At 38.5% G+C, this 18,998-nt stretch overlaps 1 protein-coding gene and 1 pseudogene across 6 annotated transcripts in view; one reads left to right on the plus strand and one right to left on the minus strand.

The window, feature by feature from the left end:
- Positions 1–18,998, minus strand: part of Dcx (doublecortin) — a 107,443-nt gene that overhangs the window by 57,237 nt on the left and 31,208 nt on the right. The gene's annotated exons all lie outside the window — the stretch shown is intronic.
- On the plus strand, positions 11,745–12,139 carry LOC123456636 (annotated as a pseudogene).

Consider the following 18,998-nt stretch of genomic DNA (forward strand, 5'->3'; position numbering starts at 1 on the left):
CCATGTTCAGAAATAACTTGTAACAAATATAGACAAAGGTATTCTAAGAGAAAAACTGAGAAAAAGGCAAATTTATTTTGTTAGCCCCAACCTCTTTACTTGACATACATTCCCCTTAGCAGTGTGTCTTTCTTTCCTCAGGTTAGCTAAACTATTATGACTTACTCCTTAGAGCCTTTATTCATCACATGATATAAACACTGATGATAGCTAACATGATGTTCTTTTTTTCTTCCCAGGGCATTTCAAATTACAAACTGGATGAAGGAAGTATTTCATACTACATTTGAAATGATACTAATTGTATGTCCCATCAGCATACGCTAAGACCTAGAAATGGGGGTTCCTACTTCCATATGCTGCCATTTTTGTATTTTAAACGGCTTAATGAAATGGTCTTGCTTTCTAGGCTCCAATTGTGCCATGCAAACTCCTGGAAATGACTATGGGCTCACAGTAAGCAACATGAACAGAGACAAGGGTTCTCCCTCTGTGGCTTTGGACTCTTTGGCCACAGGCTGAAAGAGAGAATTGTGGTTTTCACACCACCTCTTCCAAAACCATAGATTCTATTTCAATGAAAACAAATAGCCATTTTGCTCAGCCCTCAGGTCCTGCAGCTCTCTGTAGAAAGTAACAGTACTTTCAATGGCCTGATCTAATTTTTAAAGCTCTCAGGACACCAAGATACTGATATTATAAAATCCTGCATTTTTAATTCTGTCATTATTTTTTTTATCTTAAGGGACCTAGCTTTCTTTCTCAACTGTGTTAAAACATTTCCTGGATGCTTTTAGAAGCAAAAAAAAAATCTAATATTTGAAAACAACTGGGATTATTTGTGACTAGATTTGAAAGAATAGAAGTGGGTTATGTAGAATAGAAAATTTTTGGTTGAATCCCAATTCCTGCCTTGTATTTCTTGTTTCAATATTTATTTCCCTGCTAGTGGAATTATCTCATCCACCCAAGAATCTGTGGGGTAACATTTCCTTCAATTATCTCTTAAATTAATCTGGACCCTCTAATTTACTCTACATACATATATTCGAGTTCATACATAGATATAAATAACAGTAATATTGAGTATATTTCATATACTATATAGTTTATATATTTAATGTGTAAAACTCAGTAAGTTTAGTGTATTAATAGAGCTGTGCAACAATCACCACAATAAAGTTCAAGACAAGTTCATGACTCCAAAAATAAATCTTCTACACCTTAGCAGTCACTCTCCATCTCCTCCAATCCTCTTTTTTTGGTAGGGGCTCACTCTAGACCAATCTGACCTGACATGAAATTCACTACATAGTGTCAGCCTGGCCTCAAACTCACAGCAATCCTCCTACCTTTCACCACACCTGGCTCCTTCAATCCCCTTAACCCTAGACAGACAACAAATTAACTTTCTCTTTTGGTGGTAATCTGTCTTGTTGTTTGTTTAGTTAGTTAAGTAGTTTATGAGGTGTCAAATACTGAACTCATAGCATCACATTTGCTAAGTATGTTCACTACTACTGAGTAACATCACCAGCCTCAAACTCATGTAGTATAATAAAATCCATTATAAAACTTGTATTATTTGGGGCCATTGTCCCAAAAGACTTAATTTCAGGTGCCATGGAAGATCTACAGCATGGCACATGGGAAGCATGGGTGGTGTAGTCATTGGCACAGAGCAAATCACATCATCTATTAGCACACAATTCTGAAAGCCATAGGCAGAGGGTAAAAGGGCATGATAGCAGGTAAACTCTCTCTTTTACTCTGGCCAGTTCCTTCTCCCAGAGCCTGGCCCTTCAGTCCTCACCACAAAGGCTAAGGAACAAATGAAGTCCTGCCCCCAACACATGCCCCTTCAACTCACCCTGCTGTATATATTCCTTTCTTACTTACACTCAGGTCTATTTTAATTGCTCCTGCTGCTCTCCAGGAGTGGTGGAGGAGGGGAAATTCCCAGAGGATGCATCCATTTTAGAGCTACCCTTTCAAGTGTAAAGTCGCTGAAGTGCATTTATTTTCTGGCCTTGTAGGACTCCATGACAGTGTTTTGCTTTACTAGATGTCTTTGTTTTGCTGTTCTAGGAGCCTCTTTACAGAGCAATTAATAATTGCTTTGTGCATCTGCTTTGAGTCAGGTACCACAATGGGAATCAGGGACATGAAACTAATGAGACTGTTTCCATTAACCCAGTCTGGATACACTTGGCCTTTTTGGGAAATTATTTAAAGTGTTCTCCCCATCCCTCAAATGAATGAAGTGCATCTCATTTTTAAAGGTAAGATCAAGTCCTGAAATTCTCATTTGCATTAGCCTTCATTTTAAAGATTCTGATGGGCCCACAAAGCACATTACTCTATATTCAGCAGTTGACTCCCTGGCCCCTGTTTCTCAGAGTAGCTTATTCTATAATATATCTAAGATCTAGTTACTCAATACATAGATCAAATGCACAGATTGACATCAGAGCCAACACTATGAGGCTTATCAGAGAGGTTAAATTGCAGCCCTCACCTCACACTTCTTGAATCAGCATGTCTCTTTTAATGAAATTTCTATGTGACCGGTATATACTTTTCAGTTTGAGAAATAGTAGTTTAATTGAATTTTGGCCCTACTTATAGTTTGAGATAGATAATACTTTAGCATATGGAGAACATCTCCATGCATATTATTCATTAATGTTTCAGAAATAGTTGATCTGTAAGGGCATTTCTGTCCGGAACACAGAGGTACTTATTATGAGCTGGCTTTGAAAGCCAAGAGTTTGTTGTGAAGGTCTAAGGTATATTATTTATTAGCAAGTGCACACCAAAATTGGACTGACCTAGTAGTGGTTTTCAATCAGATGTTAGGATCAACTAAAGCACTTTAAAAGATAAAATAAATAAATCAAAGCAAAAAGACCTTAAAAATAAACAACCAAAACAAAACCCCATAGGTGTGTCCTACTCTAAAACTTTGAGTAGAACTCAGCCATAGTATTAAAAAGTAAAAATAAAATTTCCTCATGGTGATTCTAATTTCTTTTTTGAACACTTGATGCACATTTTCAAACACAGTAAAATCTGTTTCACTTAGATTCTATAATTAACACATGGTGCATTTGTCTTATCATCTGCCTAGCCCTCTATCAATACATCTTATTTTTGATACATTTTATTGCTCAGATATTACCTTATTTGATATTATTGACTCACTTATGATTGGTTTTATTTATTGTTTTCAAAATACGACCTTTACATCCTTTCATTTTCAGTTTCTCTACAACATTATAGTAAACTAAGTCAAAAAAATTAGCAGTATCATGTAAGTAAATTATGTAAGTGGGATAGTGTTATAGTCAGACATCTTTGAAGTAAAGATTATCTAATACAAGGCCACCCTGAGATGACAGAGTTAATTCCAGGTCAGCCTGGACCAGAGTGAGACCCTACCTCGAAAAAAAAAACCAAAAAAATAAAAAATTAAAAAAATTAAAAAAAAAGATTATCTAATACAAATTGTTTTTGGATGTGTATAGATATTCTTCTGCAACCTTTTAAATAAAACTTTCAACATGATTAAGAAATATGTTACAGAAATAAGTATACTTTGCCCATAATTTTTTCTTCAGCCATATCATATCATTAGAATTCAATAGTTGCTTATAGTTCTCTTTACTAAATATTTTTGCATACAGTGAAATGTAAAAATTCTCAATGAACCACCTGATAAGTTTGGGAAATGCAAAACCCTACGTAATGCAATTACCTTTCCATAGGGATTATAATTCACAACAAGGTAGGGAAACCCCTAAATAAGAGATAGACCCATCCCAGCTCCCTAGAACTTAGTAACAGAGCTCTGTCATCTACAATTTTCAAGGCAAATTCAGCTCAACCAGGTACATACCGTACCTGTAAGATTCTAGGCAAGGATACCTCCTGTACATACCTCAGTTTCTTAACCCATAAAATAAGGATAACAACAGTACTTACAACACAAGGAGGATTTTACATCCACAAAATAAGTCCACTGGTAATAAGGATAATGTTTGTGAAAGGCTTTACAATTTGTTAGCATCCAGCTAATGGCATGGAATATTTGCTTGAATACCCCCTATTTTTATATCTCCGTGGGAGATGGAATCAAAGAAGAGGCTTAGAATGAGTAACTTTCTCCAAAATCACACAGCTAATAATTGGAAGGACCAGAATATAATTCCAAAGTTGTTTAACTCTAAGAACCTCATTCTCACACTGTTCACCACCATTCTTGTACATTTTTATATAGAACAAGATATCAAAATACTATGCATTTATTATATACATACTGTAGTATATACACATATATAATATGTAATAGGTGAAAATATACTTTTCACCTATTATTTATATGACATATTGAGTTACTAGAGTTGCAATAAAAGCAAAGAGCCTCTAACCAACACAAAAAAGTATATCAATATCAGCAGCCCAGTGTTGCTGATCTAAACCTTGACCTGAGCATTTGGAGCTATTGTGTTCCTAACAATGCCCTTCCCATCATAACCTTGAGAACTACTTGGATAAGCCAAACCACCAACCCATACACCAAACACAATTTTGCTGACCCTGCACACAAAGCTCCTGGTAAAATCAGCATCATGGAAGAAAGAAAAGGAAAAAGCGCCTTTCCCCATTAACACATGCAGCTCTCTGGCGCTCTGTTCTGCAGCTGTGCTACAGTCACTCAGACAAAGGGCTTGCTGGAAAATCCGTTACATCATCGACTTCAGTCCTGACAGACTTGCCAGGAGCAGCATGATTAACATCACCACAGAACCAGAGAATGGGCAGAGCTGGGGCTCACTCAAGCTACATTATGTTACCCCTCCCCCTAATGAAAATCCCATTAAAATTGGACAATTATCCATACCCTGTTTGAGATGGCTGTTTATGCACACCAGGGGCCATTTTATTGCTACGAAATGCAGCATCACACAGAACCATTTTATTGCTCAGTCTCCCCATTGGGATGTTCAGTTTAACAGACTGCCTTCACAGGCTGGATGATGCTACTTGGTTGGCACAGGGAAAAGAGTGGTGTGCTCTGGGAAGGGTGGAAAATGAATATCTTGTATGAAACTGTATAGCTGTGCCATAAGGAGAAATCATAATGATAGCTGAAAACATACCAGAACTGCTTTTATCACCACCAGTCACCTACCCATGGATGGTAAATCAATTTCAAAGCTGTGGAATCTTAACTCAGCAGGTGAGCTACGAAGAGTGGTGAGTGAGTAAGGAGAGGTTCTGAACCTTTAGGCTCAGTGACTTCATTGGACCTACTGACATCCAGGCTACTTTCAATCATGTGAAAGCTTATTAGATATCCTCCCACCCAGGAAGGGAAATAGATAACAATTTAGCAAAATGAGTTCCTGGGGTTATTATGAAGTCAGCAGTTAAAGAATGCTCTTCAATACAGGAAAGCTGATAACTCAATACAATGAAATGAGGTTGTCTATTAGGGAGGTCAATATTCCATTATCACAGATCCCATGTAGCTAATATCCCCATAGATACAATTTCATATTTGTAGCTACTAGATTTGTGGCCAAAACAAAACAAAGCTGGCCTCACTGTCATTATTCTTCTAGCTTCAGAGGAGCTGAACACTTCATCTAGATATAGAGCTGAAAGAGAGGGGGACCAAGATTAAGTCTAAGAAATCCATTCCTTAGTTCCTGATTCCACAAAAGAGGTAAATGATATTTATGTGAATATTTACCAGAAATGACTGTTTGAGTCTTTTAGAAGTTTTGGCCTGTGTGAATACTTTGACTTTCAAGCTACAAGGACAAATATTTTAGGGATGCTCTGTTCCTCATTCAGTGTTATTAGTACATGAAAGTGATGCTTGCTGAGCCAAGAATGTTGTATTTACTCTTGTATCCAAGAGTAATTGTGGTTTCTAGAGCACATTGGCCAGGCATGTTAAGAACTAACATTAGACAGAGTCAACTACTGGCTAACAAAGGAGTCTAATTTGCTATACATGATCCAAATGAATTTGGGCCTTCTTAGAAATAGAGCATTTGTCAATAATTTTATTGTTGTTTTGAGACAGGTTCATATAAAACTCAGGCTGTCCTCAAACTCACCTACAAAATTGAGGATAACCTTTTAAGCTCCTTATCCTCCTGCCTCCACCTCTTGAGTGATGGGATTACTGCCATGTACCAATACATTGGGTTTATGCAGTGCAGGGGATGGAACCCAAAGCCTTGTGCACACGAGGCAGTCACTTTATCAACTAAATTGCATTACTAACCTCATCAATAATGTTGATAGATGCCATGTTTACTTCCTACTATGACCCACATTACTAAATAAATATTACATAGTCAGGATTATTGCACTAAGAGACTTAGAAACCCATCTAGGATACTATATGCACTTGGATATAATACTTTAAATTGATTTGAAATTGCATACATTCTACAGTGTTCTGTCTTATACAGACCCAAGCTCTTAGCAGAATGAGCTCCCTCACTTTGTTCTTTTTCTACTTTTGTCCTCCAAAGAATTATAAAATATGTAAAACTACATCAAAATCTGAAAGTAGGTGTCCATGTATATTACAACAGTGTAGTATAAACATACAGAATTTACTCCAAATATTTTAAAGTAGAGCCCATGCTATGATGAAAACTCCAAGGGAGAGGAAAATAGGGCCTAGAGTTAGGGCTGGAGGGCATGGTAGAGTTGGGCTATTCTTTACTAGATTTCTGAATCTGCCCATATGAGAATAGATGAGTACTTTCAAGAAACTTTCTGCTAACATATCCACAGACAATCCAGGTTTTGGAGAATACATGGATCCTGAGGTATTTTCTATTTTGCTATTGGGGATATTAATGAGTACAATTGTATAGAAAATCAGTGTGACATTATATTATGAACCTGAATGCTCACACATGCTACTATGCAGGTTGTGAGTCTGTTTACCCTCAGGTCTATTCTTCACTGTCCACAGATATAGTCTATGTTTCAACAGAGTAACTGTTGCTGACTACCTATCTTGGATGTCCATGTTATTTGACTTCCAATTGGATATAGCCAAAGGAAGGTAGCAGAGGTTAACCAGAAGGTGGAAGGGAGGAAGAAGCTGAAGAATTTATCGACTACCATCCCTCTCAACTATTTAAAAAGTATTCCTTCTGGTGACCATGGCTCTTACATAGAACCAGTCTCTTTATCAGAGCTGGCCAGGATCCCAGCTGACCTTGGCCACAATACCAGGTGTCTTTGGTATGGAACTCCAGTGAAACTAGCCTTTTATTTCTCCAGTCCAAAGAGGGTATTAAGAGTTGTTGACACTGTGAATTTAATGGTTCTCTCACCACTCCCTGTTAGGTTTTTCAGCTATTGGTTGGTATATTATTTAACAACAAAAAGGAGCAAACTATTGGGTACATGCATCTCAAGGGAGTTGTGGAGGTTTGATTCAGGTGCCCTCCATAAACTTAGTTGTTCTGAATGGTATGTTCCCAGATGATGGAGATTTGGGAAGTAATTCCTCCTGGAGGCAGTGTATTGTTGGGGGTGGGCTTATGGGTATTATAAACAGTGTCCCCTTGCCAATGTTTAGCACACTCTCTTGTTGCTATTGTTCACCTTATATTGGCCAGAGGGTGATGTCCACCTGCTGCTCATACCATTGTATCCCCTGCCATCATGGAGCTTGCCCTCAAGACTGTAATCCAAAATAAACCCCTTTTCCCCACAAGCTCTCTTTGTTGGGTGTTTTCTGCCAGAAATGTGAACCTGAATGCAACAGTAAAGTTGTCACCAGGAATGGGGTCATTGCTGCTAGAAACCTGACTGTGTGGTTTTGGCCTTTTGCAACTGCTTTGCAGGAGGAATGTGAATAAATTGGAAATATTGGCTAAAGAGATGCCTTGCAGTGCTGTAAGTACATCTTAATGGATTATTCTGGTAAGGTTTGAAAATCTTGAATGCAGTAAGAACTATGGACTATGAGGTTTAGCTTATGAGGGTGAGAAAGAGCTTTGCCTGGACTGAGCAAGAAGCAGTTTGTGTGAGAGGTTTGCCGTTATGCCCGTGTCCTGAGAATTTGTGCAGGGGTTTCATTGTGTACAAATGGTTTGGTATGAGCAGAAGCATATGGCACAGAAAAAAAATGAAATCTTTGGGCCAAAACTGCTGCCCATTCAGTTTCAATTGTTTAAGAGATTATAACCATTGAGATTGGAGCCAGCTGACCTGCATTAGGACAACGGGAAGAATGCAGACTCTTTGGAAAGGACCTGAATGCTAAAGGAGTGCCCTGTTCTTGAAAGTTAGCTTTATTTCCCCCATGAATTAACAAATTGGCAGCCCACCTGGTAATATAGAGTATAAGAAATGCAGGAAAGAGAGGGTTATTGAATTTGAAACATGGTTTTCTATTTTGAAAATGGCCCCAGGCAGTGTGAATCTGGCTTGTTGGATTACCTGCATGTAGGGCCAATGGAGCCATGTGGATGAGCCCTTGGTTACAGTGGAGACACAGTAGAAATGCCAGTACTATGGGATAGCTACCAAGGAAAGCTGCTGGCACTGGATTAAGTTTTCTGGGACTGTGAGTAGCCTATTTAGAGGGATGGAATTGGAACTCCAGAGACTTGTCATTGGTTAAAAATATCAGAATTGGAGACTTTTCACTGACTAGAGTTGTTGGTCTTGGAGCTACAGAGTTTGTTTGCCGTTTTTAAATCTTACATTAGTTGAATATGTCTTTGCTATGCCCAATACCATCTTTTGAAGTGTAAATGTTTATTCTGTATCATTATAAGTTATTTGAAGATTTTTTTTTTTTGGTGTTATGGCTCAATTAAAAGACCTTGGATTTTGGGGATGTTTGAACATCATTAGGATTGATAAAAGCTATGAGGACTTTTAAAGTTGGATTGAATGCATTGCATTTTATGTTATGTGTAGTTATCAGTTTATGGAGGCCAGGAGTAGAATGCAGTGGTTTGATTCAGGTGTCCCTCATGAACTTAGGTGTTATGACTCCTAGGTTCCCAGATGATGGAGATTTGGGAATTCATGCCTCCTGTAGGCAGTGTATTGTTAGAAGCAGGATTATGGGTAAAATAGCCAATATTTTCTTGCCAGTGTTTGGCACACTCTCTTGTTTTGATTGTCCACCTGATGTTGGCTAGAAGGTGATGTCCATCCTCTGCTCATGCCATCATTTCCCCCTGCCATCATGGAGCTTGTCCTCTAGTCTATAAGCTAAAATAAACCCTTTCATCCCACAAGGTGCTCTTTGTTGGATGATTTCTGCCTGCAATGTGAACCTGGCTGCAATAGGAGTTATACCAAAAAACCAATCTCAGAATGTTGCATGCTATATGACTTAATTTGCATGGCATTCTAGAAATGACAAAATTATTGTGATGGGAAACAGAACCATGGTTTCCAATAGTTACTGATTGGGGTAGTCAAGGGGAAGGATGAGCATCAAGATAATAGGGATAGCACAGTACAAGAGATCTTTATGGTGATGGAACAGCCATGTATACTGATTGTGCTGGTGATGTTTTGGCTTGAATATGGTTTGTGTCCAAAAAAAGCTCATGTTTTAGGCACTTGTTCCCCAAGGTGGTACTAATAAGATGTAGTAAGACTTTTCTTTTAAATGATGGGACCTCATACAATGCCATTATGGCATTGAGTTCATGTTCTTGTAAAGTGGTTGTCATGGTTCCCTTGAGTTTTTTAAAGAGGGTTGTTCTGAAAGAAACAAGCCTGCACAACACTCCTGGGTTTCCTATTTGATCCTACATGCACTCCCACCATGGTGTGTCATCATCTACTCCTCTCATCAGAGACTAGATCAATGGCTCCTGACCAATCTTGGACTTCAAGCCTCAAAAAGTATGAGCTTCATAAAGCTTCATGTCTTAATAAGCATCACATATCACATGTTTTATTATAGTAATGTAAAGCTTCCTGATACAAATGGTCAAATAAATTAACACATGATGAAAATTACATGTGTGTATGGAGCTGTGTATGGGAAGCTAAGGGTGTAGTTTAGTGGTAGAGCATTTGCCTACCATGCACAAGCCCCTGAGTTCAACTATAAGTACTGCAAAAATAAAATTAATTTCACAATTATTTACTCTGAGCATAGTACTGCTGACTTGAAATCCCAGAGCTTGGGAGGTTGAGGGAGGAATATTGCTATAATTTTGAGGGCAGTCTAAGCTACATTGTGAGTTCTAGCCCAGAGTGGGATGCACAACAAAATCCTATCTTAAAAAAAAACACCTTTATGTGTACATAAAAATATAAATGAAAGTATATAACCTTGGAAGTTTCTGAATATAGTCTTGGAATTGGGCTCATGTCAGTTTCCTGGTTCTGACAGCTTACTATAATTATGTAAGAAATTGCTGTTAATAAAATCAGAGGAAAGGTAAACAGTGCACTTTCTGTACTATTTTTGTACCTGCCTGTGAAACTTTTAATATTTCAAAATAAAAATATTTTAAAATAAAATCAATGTTTTCTATAAGTATCCTATGCAGGATTAGAACAGTATGCTTGAGTTTTCTTACACCTAAGCTTTTTTCATAATTTTGTGAGTGCTATTCTAGGCGTGGGTGGCTAACATCATATTTTAGTGCTCTTGTTTATTTACATTTACAATGCAGTTCTTAGGAGATGATCCCTTCTCCTTAAGTAAACACACACTTTACATCCAATGCCCTTTGTTAGAATAAAATGCAGTTACTCAACTAGAAGCTCCTTTCTCTGCCACTCCAAGTAGAAAAGCACCAGAGAAAGGCATTGACCTATAAAACAACATAATTGCCCTGGTCGTGTTCACTAAGTGGCATGATTGAATTGCCAAATTCATTAGGCTGTCTCCATTGGGAAATGGAACAAGCAAAGGACAAACTACTATGACAATGCAGCTTCCCTTCCTTTGCCAATACATACTTCCCACAAAGATATCTTTCTGAGTTAAGCAGGAGCAATGACTGTATTCAGGACCATGGATAGCGCCACTGACTGCCTGCTACTATGGTAAATTAGGGCCATGAGTATCTCCTCTTTACTCAGCTTCCCTTCCTTTGGTAATCAGATTCTTGGAATCACAATGGGGTAAGATTTTTACATTGCTTCATAAGAAGAATAAGGAATGAGGCAGGGGAGGGAATTTGGAAACATATTAGATTTTTAAAAAGAAAACCTTCAAAATATTGACAGCACCTATGGTTCAAACCAATGTAAGCAGATTGCAATGTGCCCTTAGTCAGCACTTCCTATATGATGACACTCCCTTAAATACTGCCTTTTTTTTAGTGTTGAGATGAAGCATACATGAAACAGTCAGGGGACCAGCTAATACTTGCAGAAATCTTCATACTAGCTTGTTGTCAGAATAAACCTCAGAAATTCTTGTCAAAATAGCTAAATAAGGGGGGGGTATATGAAAACAAGTGTGGCTACAAGGAGAAATTAATATTCAAACATAAAAGAAACCTCTTTACTGACACAAAGCATCAACTCAGAATAATTTGGAACAAATCTCTGAGTCTGGAAATAAGGAGAGCATGCCATTAATAGCTAGCTGACCAAAAGGACTATACAATAAGGGAGCGGAACCAAACAAAGTAAGGGCTGAAAAAGTGCTTAACATTCCTCTACCTCAGTTGTACTCAAACGTGAATTTATTTCAAATCATCAAGAAAATGCAGATTTCAGGCTTGTCCTGGCCGGAAGATGATGAGTGCGGGGGCCAGGGCCACAAGCGTGGCAGGGCGCTGGTGTCGTGCCTCATGTCCTTCAGCGCGAGCCACCGACTGCACTGCCCGCCTCTGAGTAGTGAAGAGAATGTGAAACTGTCCGGGAAGTGCAACAATCCAAATGGGCATGGGCACAATTATAAAGGAGGCAATCATGGAGACCCTGAATCACAAGAACCTGGACCAGAATGTGCCATACTTCGCAGATGTTGTAAGCACGACAGAAAACGTAGCTGTATATATCTGGGAAAACCTTCAGAAATTCCTTCCTAGGGTAGCTCTTTATAAAGTTAAAGTGTATGAAACATGAAAATAATATTGTAGTGTATAAAGGACAATAGGCTTTAGGGGTTAACATTGTGGAAAGATTAAATTTAATATTTGAAAAAGATCTTTGTTCTCTAGCATATTAAGCAGTCACCATGTAATTGTGTCTTTACATTGTGTTCTGTAGTGCCTAATCTAGTGAACTGACTGTAATACCTGCTATTGTATATTTATACATTTTTAAAAATCAAACTTGTATCCTGAATGTGGTTTTTTTTGGGGGGAGGAGGGATCTGGGGATTGAACCCAGGGTCTCACACATATAAAGCATTCTGTCTGCCACTGAATTACATTCCAGCCCTCTAAATTTGAGTCTTTTCATCTATACATTAAAAATTATTTTGTTAAAAAAAAAAGAAAATGCAGATTTCAGGGCTCAAGCCCCAGCTTCTGATTCAGAAGTTCTAACTTGTAGCCTGATAGTCCACATTTATCAAAAGTCCACTGCTTTTCTCATGCTGCTGATGACATAGAAACGTGCTTGAGAAACCACAATTCCAGCTCCTTTGTGGCCTAGGAAAGGCAACTGAAAGAGCACTGACTTGTCTAAGATTAATCAGTTGGTTAAGAATCTATCCAATTTGAAATCATGTGTTTCTCACAGTATCACATCCAAGTTGAATCACAAGACTAATATATGATGAACAACTGCAAGAGGAAATAACACTTGAAATGGATTCTGTATGTTCTTTATGCAACTCTAGACAAACTCTCTCTGACTATGGCTTCTACATTTTTAGCAGCATGGGGTATTTAAAAAAAGGCCTTATAGGGCTGGAGAGATGGCTTAGTGGTTAAGCGCTTGCCTGTGAAGCCTAAGGACCCCAGTTCCCCAGGTCCCACGTTAGCCAGATGCACAAGGGGGCGCACGCATCTGGAGTTCGTTTGCAGAGGCTGGAAGCCCTGGCACACCCATTCTCTCTCTCCCTCTATCTGTCTTTCTCTCTGTGTCTGTCGCTCTCAAATAAATAAATAAAAAAATTTTTTAAAAGACTTTATATATGCTAATCAAGCACTCTGCCACTGAACTACATCCCTGGCCCCCAACTTCAGTATCTAGCACACAGGTCAAAGCTGACCCTCCATAATAGCCCCAGAATAATTACTTTCCCTACTTTTATGACTGTTCATATCAATCCCATAGAAAATTCATAATGAATCATTGTATCCTCTTTCAAGTTTCCATATTTAGCAAAAAATACAAGATGTCCAGTTTAATTTATTTTCTCATTACCTAAAACTAACTTTTTGAGACAAGACCGAACCATGTAGTAGTGCAGGCTGGCCTTCAGCTGAGATCCTCTTGCCTCAGTCTCCAGAGAGCTATATGTGTGTGTCACCAGACACAGCTTGAAACTAAAATTTGAGGGCATCTTGCAGTTAAGCTTTCAACCCAAAATCTAAAAAACTGATGGACAATTCAAAGAAAGGGAGCCAACTTCTCAAGTCATGGTTCAGCCATGCCTTTGCTGGTCCAAGGCACTAAAAGGATAAGGAACACCTGACCCTCCCCACCTCCTTTCTACACGTCTAGCCTGCCCGCTTTTTGGGGCTGTATTGAGTCATAATGGAAAGGCTATGAGTTGAAAAATCAAGAAAAAAAAAAAAAACAGCAGCAGCTGAACTGGTATCCTCCAGCATTTTTCATTTCTATGAAAAGTTTGATTCTGGTTTCATGCCCTGTGATTAACCAAAACAAGAGGAAGACAAATAAAAATTCTATACAGCTGTTTCACACTGAGACCTGACCTTCCCAGCTGAGGGTTCTTTGTGCTAAGAAATTGTTACCTAGCAACGAAGCTTCGCAGCTGCCAGGCTCCAAACACTGAAAACATGACTTATAGAAAAGAAACCAGGAGAAGAAGGGTGGGGTGGGGACTGAATCAATCTGAGCTTTGTCTTGGAGTCTAATGCTAGACTAAGAGAAGAGCAGGAACTGAAGCCCCTTCCTTCCTGTTGAGAATCAGTTGCCAAATCAAGCTGCTTGGGTTCAGTTTATTGTCACCTCCACCTGCTCTAGCAATCACCCCTAGGTTGAAAATGAGAGGGTTGAACAAAGGTGGGAGTGAAAATGTTTCCCAGTGATGTCAAATACTCTGTGTGGTGCACATGGCTTTTATTCTTTAACAATGGAGCATACCCTCCATATTTGAGATGCATCTTCAATGACTGGACCCTTCCTTCTCCTCCTTATTGCTCTTTTTCTCTCTCTACTCCCTCACACCTCTCATTCCCTCTTCTTTTCTTCCTTTCTCTCTCTTTTCCACAAGGATTAATTTTCTCAGTAAATATGACCATATAAACTAATGCAGAAAGAGCTCAAAGACTTTAGCCTTCTCTGAACAAGAAAGGATTGGAAGACCAAAGAAAGGCTTGGGATGAAAGGTAGCAGCCAAGCATAGGAGCAATCCTGACCTAGAAGAGCAGCTATTGAAACTAGATAATGAGCCACAGTTTTGGCAGGGACTAACAAACATAGACACATTAGGTATACAAAAGATCTAATTTAATTGGTGTGAGGAATAGTCTATTATCTGGTTGTGTGTGTGTGTGTGTGTGTATGTGTGTGTGTGTGTCTGTATGTGTGGTGTGAGAGAAAGATACTTGCTATTAACGCCAGACTAGCCTTGAAATCTTCATCCTCCTACCTCAGCATCTCATGCACTATGATTACAGGTTATGCTACCTTACCGAACACAATCATCTATATTTTTTTAATATCTCAGTGATTTGTTTTTTTATATAGTTTTTCAAGGTAGTATCTTGCTCTATTCCAGGATGACCTGGAATTCACTATGTATTCTCTGGATAGTCTCAAACTCACGGTAATCCTCCTACCTCTGCCTCCCGAGTGCCGGGATTAAAGGCGTGCACCATCACACCTGGCTAAAATCTCAGTTATTTAGAAAATGTTGACCATGTTTAGAACCTCCAAACATTCCTAAAGTTAGACTATTAGCCTACTGGATTTCAAAGTTAGCACTTGCATAAATTCATCTAGTTGGCTACTAAAAATGTGTAGTTCTGAGTGCAACCTCTAACAAAACTGATTGAACAGGTCTGGGTTTAGGTCTATTTTTAACACAATTCCTTTATGGAGTCTGATATATGTGGACTATGTATAACATTTCAAAAATGCTGGTTTAGGATTTCTTGTTTTTTTCCCCCCTTAATGTAACCAAACAATATTCTCCAAATCACCCAATTAATCTCCATCAAAAGATCAAACTTCCCATTTTCTTCTTTTTTTGTCTGAGGTAGGATCTCACTATAGCTCAGACTGACCTAGAATTCACTCTGTAGTCTCAGGGAAGCCTCCAACTCATAGCTTATCCACCTACTCTGCCTCCTGAGTGCTGGGATGAAAGACATGCACCACTTTTGAATATGACCACATATATCTATTCTGGATACACTGAGTTTCCAAATAAGTTTTAAAATTGGTTTATCAATTTCAACCAAGAATCCAGTTAGTCTTTTAATTTGTATTTTACTGACTCAATCGAGTCATATCACCATAACCATACTGCAGATTTTCCATTGTACTTGTTTATAATATTTGCCTGACATTCACATTGATTATCAGTTAAAAACATTTACACATCTTCATTTATGTATCCTCATGAGTCATGATTTTATCCTTTTTGAAAACTATTTTCTAATGCTTATGATTCAGTTTAAGCAACCTTATTTATTTCACATCTTACATGTAGATACTGACATCTGACATTAAAGTAGGTTGAACAGTCCCAAAATGATTTATTTGCAACATAACCCCAGACTTTCTGACTCATGATCAAAAATATTTATACCAGCTCACACACTTTTCATTTCTGAAAATGGTTATTTTTGTTTGCTGGTTTTGAGACATTGTCTCACTATGTACTCCAGGATAACTTCATATTCTCTGAGGTTCAGACTGGCCTCAAATTCATGATCCTCATGCCTTCAACTTTCTAGTACTGGAGTTACATGTATGCACGACTATGAACAATAACTTTAAAAAGATTTTAAGTAGTAGAAAAGATATTCTTGATATAATTCTGTAAGGTTTATGCTAGGAATATAATTCCTTTTCTCTTACTTTCCATATTCCAAACTCTATTAACATCTACTTTTATTTGAAGTTCTTATGTTTTCAGCATTATTTTAGCTGGATTTATCAGTGTGAAAATGTTTAGAATTTGTTTTCTGGATCAAAACATATTTGGAGAATCTGAAACTTACTCCCAAGAATAGGATAGGGTACAATGTTGGATGACAGCAATGGGTGAAACACGTGGCCCATGACATAGGGATCCTCAAAGGACACACATCTACTAGGGGAAGTTCCAGCAGAATTGAAGGTGATGGAGTTACCTGGGTATAATATTTTTATGGGAGGAAGTAAAGGAACTGACATGGAAGAATGTAGACCTTCCCTCAAGACCCAAGTAGGCAACTTCTTGCTCTGCCTGTTCTGGGATGATAATTCTGTCCAGAACCTATTTCAAAGATTTTTTAAAGAAGAAATTCTGTTGTCAAAAGAATCATATTTTATTCTTTAGTTTTGTCAACGCAAGTAGAATATGTCATTCTCTGGCATTTATTCGCAAATGGGAAATGTCTGTATTAAGACGTAAGTCCTCAGTAACTGTAGTTATCCAAAGCTGAAATTCCTCTATACCTACTTACTCTGAAAATTAGGCTAGGTGTCAAAAACACAAATTCAACAAGGAAAGGAAACCTCCAGTTTCAGGCTGTATTGAAAGATACAGGCTCTTATTTCTAATCTATTCTAAAGGGCTTTGGATAGTGCAAGAATATCAGTCTGGTTTCCAAATGTGGCCTTTGATTTTTGAAATATATGTATAATCCAACTGCCTGCCAGCAGTTGATAAGATTCATGATCCATAGAAATTGCAACCAGAGGGATTCAGCTATGCCTCTCTGACAGTTGCTATATGCTTTAACTCAAGCAAATGAGGAAACTCTGGGCAGGGTTAAGATTCTTAAAGAAGATCACAGCTTGTTTCACATCCCAGCTTGCACTAACTTAATTAGTATGCAGTGAAACTTGGAAATGCATTTTACTCGGTCAGTCAGCTAAGTATGGGAAAAGAACACTGACCTAGGAGTCAAGAGATCTAAATTCTAGTTCTGACTCCACTATGGATCAGTTCTGGGACCTTGAGTGAGTCCCTCTATACCACGGAATATCATATTCTGCATCTGTCAAATGGATAGAATCATGCAAACTCGTCGAGTTGTGACAATTGACAGGTAATAAAAGGCTGAAGTACACGGTAAGCACAGCTTAGTTTTATTACTATTCAATAAACTTCCTTCAGTTTTCATCAGTGAAATAGCTGCCAAAACTCAAGCACTACAGAGAACAATGACATAACTAGTGTCAGACAAAGGGCCAAGATTTATTGGATCAACAAGAATCACAACTAACATTTGCAACATCCCTTACAGCTGACAGAGCATTTCCACATATGTAATACTAATATTATGCACAGCAGTGCTTCTCACTGGCAATTGTCAGAATGCCCCACGAGGATTGTTGACACTCAGATAGCTGGATCCTGTGCCAGATTTGGACTCAGTAGATCTAGAATAAAAATGGAAAATCCTTTTTCCTCTCTCCCCTCCTGTTTTTTTTTTTAAATTTTGTCCTCTTTTCTCTCTCATTTCCTTCCCTCCGTTCCTCCTTTCCTTCTTCCCCTTCCTTCCTTCCTTCTTTCTTGCTTGCTTTTTTCCCCTTCATTGAGAATTGGTCTCACTATTTAGCCCACACTAGCCTCTAAAACTTGTGATCCTCCTGCCTCTACCTCCTAAGTGGTAGGATTATGGACATGCATTACCATACATGGAATCATTTGAACTTCTAAGAAGTTCCCAGGAAATGTTGTGGGTGATGCAGGAACACGTTAAGGGCCATCACTCTCTTAACCAGTTAACCAGGAACATCATTGCCACATCAGAGCTTGTTAGAAATGTAAAGTGTGGCGTATAAATTCACATTTGAGAAGCACTTAGACTTGGAAGCCAGTTGTCTCCAGGCACAACTGCTTATCTGAATTACTTGGTGAGAAATGAAATTTATAGAATACCAGGTCCCTCCCCTGGATATTTGGTTCCTGGGTGATATTGAGGCATAGGCACATTTCAAACCATTGTTCTAGATTAGTGATAGCCCTATATACTTTTATCTCATTCCCTTTGTCATGGCAGTCACAACCTACCCTTCCAGAAATTTCAGTTAATGGCAAAGGGATTCAGTAGAGAAGCATCTTACTGGGACTTTAAAAGGCATAATACAAATGATGTTGTAAAAATATGCTAAATATTGGAGTGAGGAGAGATACAAGAAGGGGCAAGATAGGATCTGCCTGAAGAAGACAGATGCAACATACATGAAAAGTAATTACATAAAAATGAAGTGATAAGCTCTCTGGCCTGCTTAGTATGATTAATATCAAAATAAGGTTTGTGGGGCAAGTGCGGTGGTCTGGAATGAGAACTGGGCTTGAGAAAATAAACCACCCAGTTCACTCCACCCTAGCCCCAGCTGAAACCACAGAGTAATTGGGGAAATGATCAAGAACACTGTTCTCTTAGTTAAGTGCAAGGGTGATGGAGAAAGATACTAAGGATACTCAACACCTACCAAACAAGACATCTAGATGCTCCTAAGTGCCCATCACTGAAGTAGACTTACAATGCTTACAACATGGGTCAGGGAATCTTGCGGAAGAGGGGGAAGAAAGATTGTTAGAGCCACAAATTGGGACATTTTGCACAGAGACATTGCCTCTCCGCCATAACTGACTGCTGCCCCCATAAATGCATGAACCAAAATTCCCATGGGGTTGACCCAGTGATGAA

Source organism: Jaculus jaculus, chromosome X, assembly GCF_020740685.1.
Source record: "Jaculus jaculus isolate mJacJac1 chromosome X, mJacJac1.mat.Y.cur, whole genome shotgun sequence".
NCBI classification, from domain to species: Eukaryota; Metazoa; Chordata; class Mammalia; order Rodentia; family Dipodidae; genus Jaculus; species Jaculus jaculus.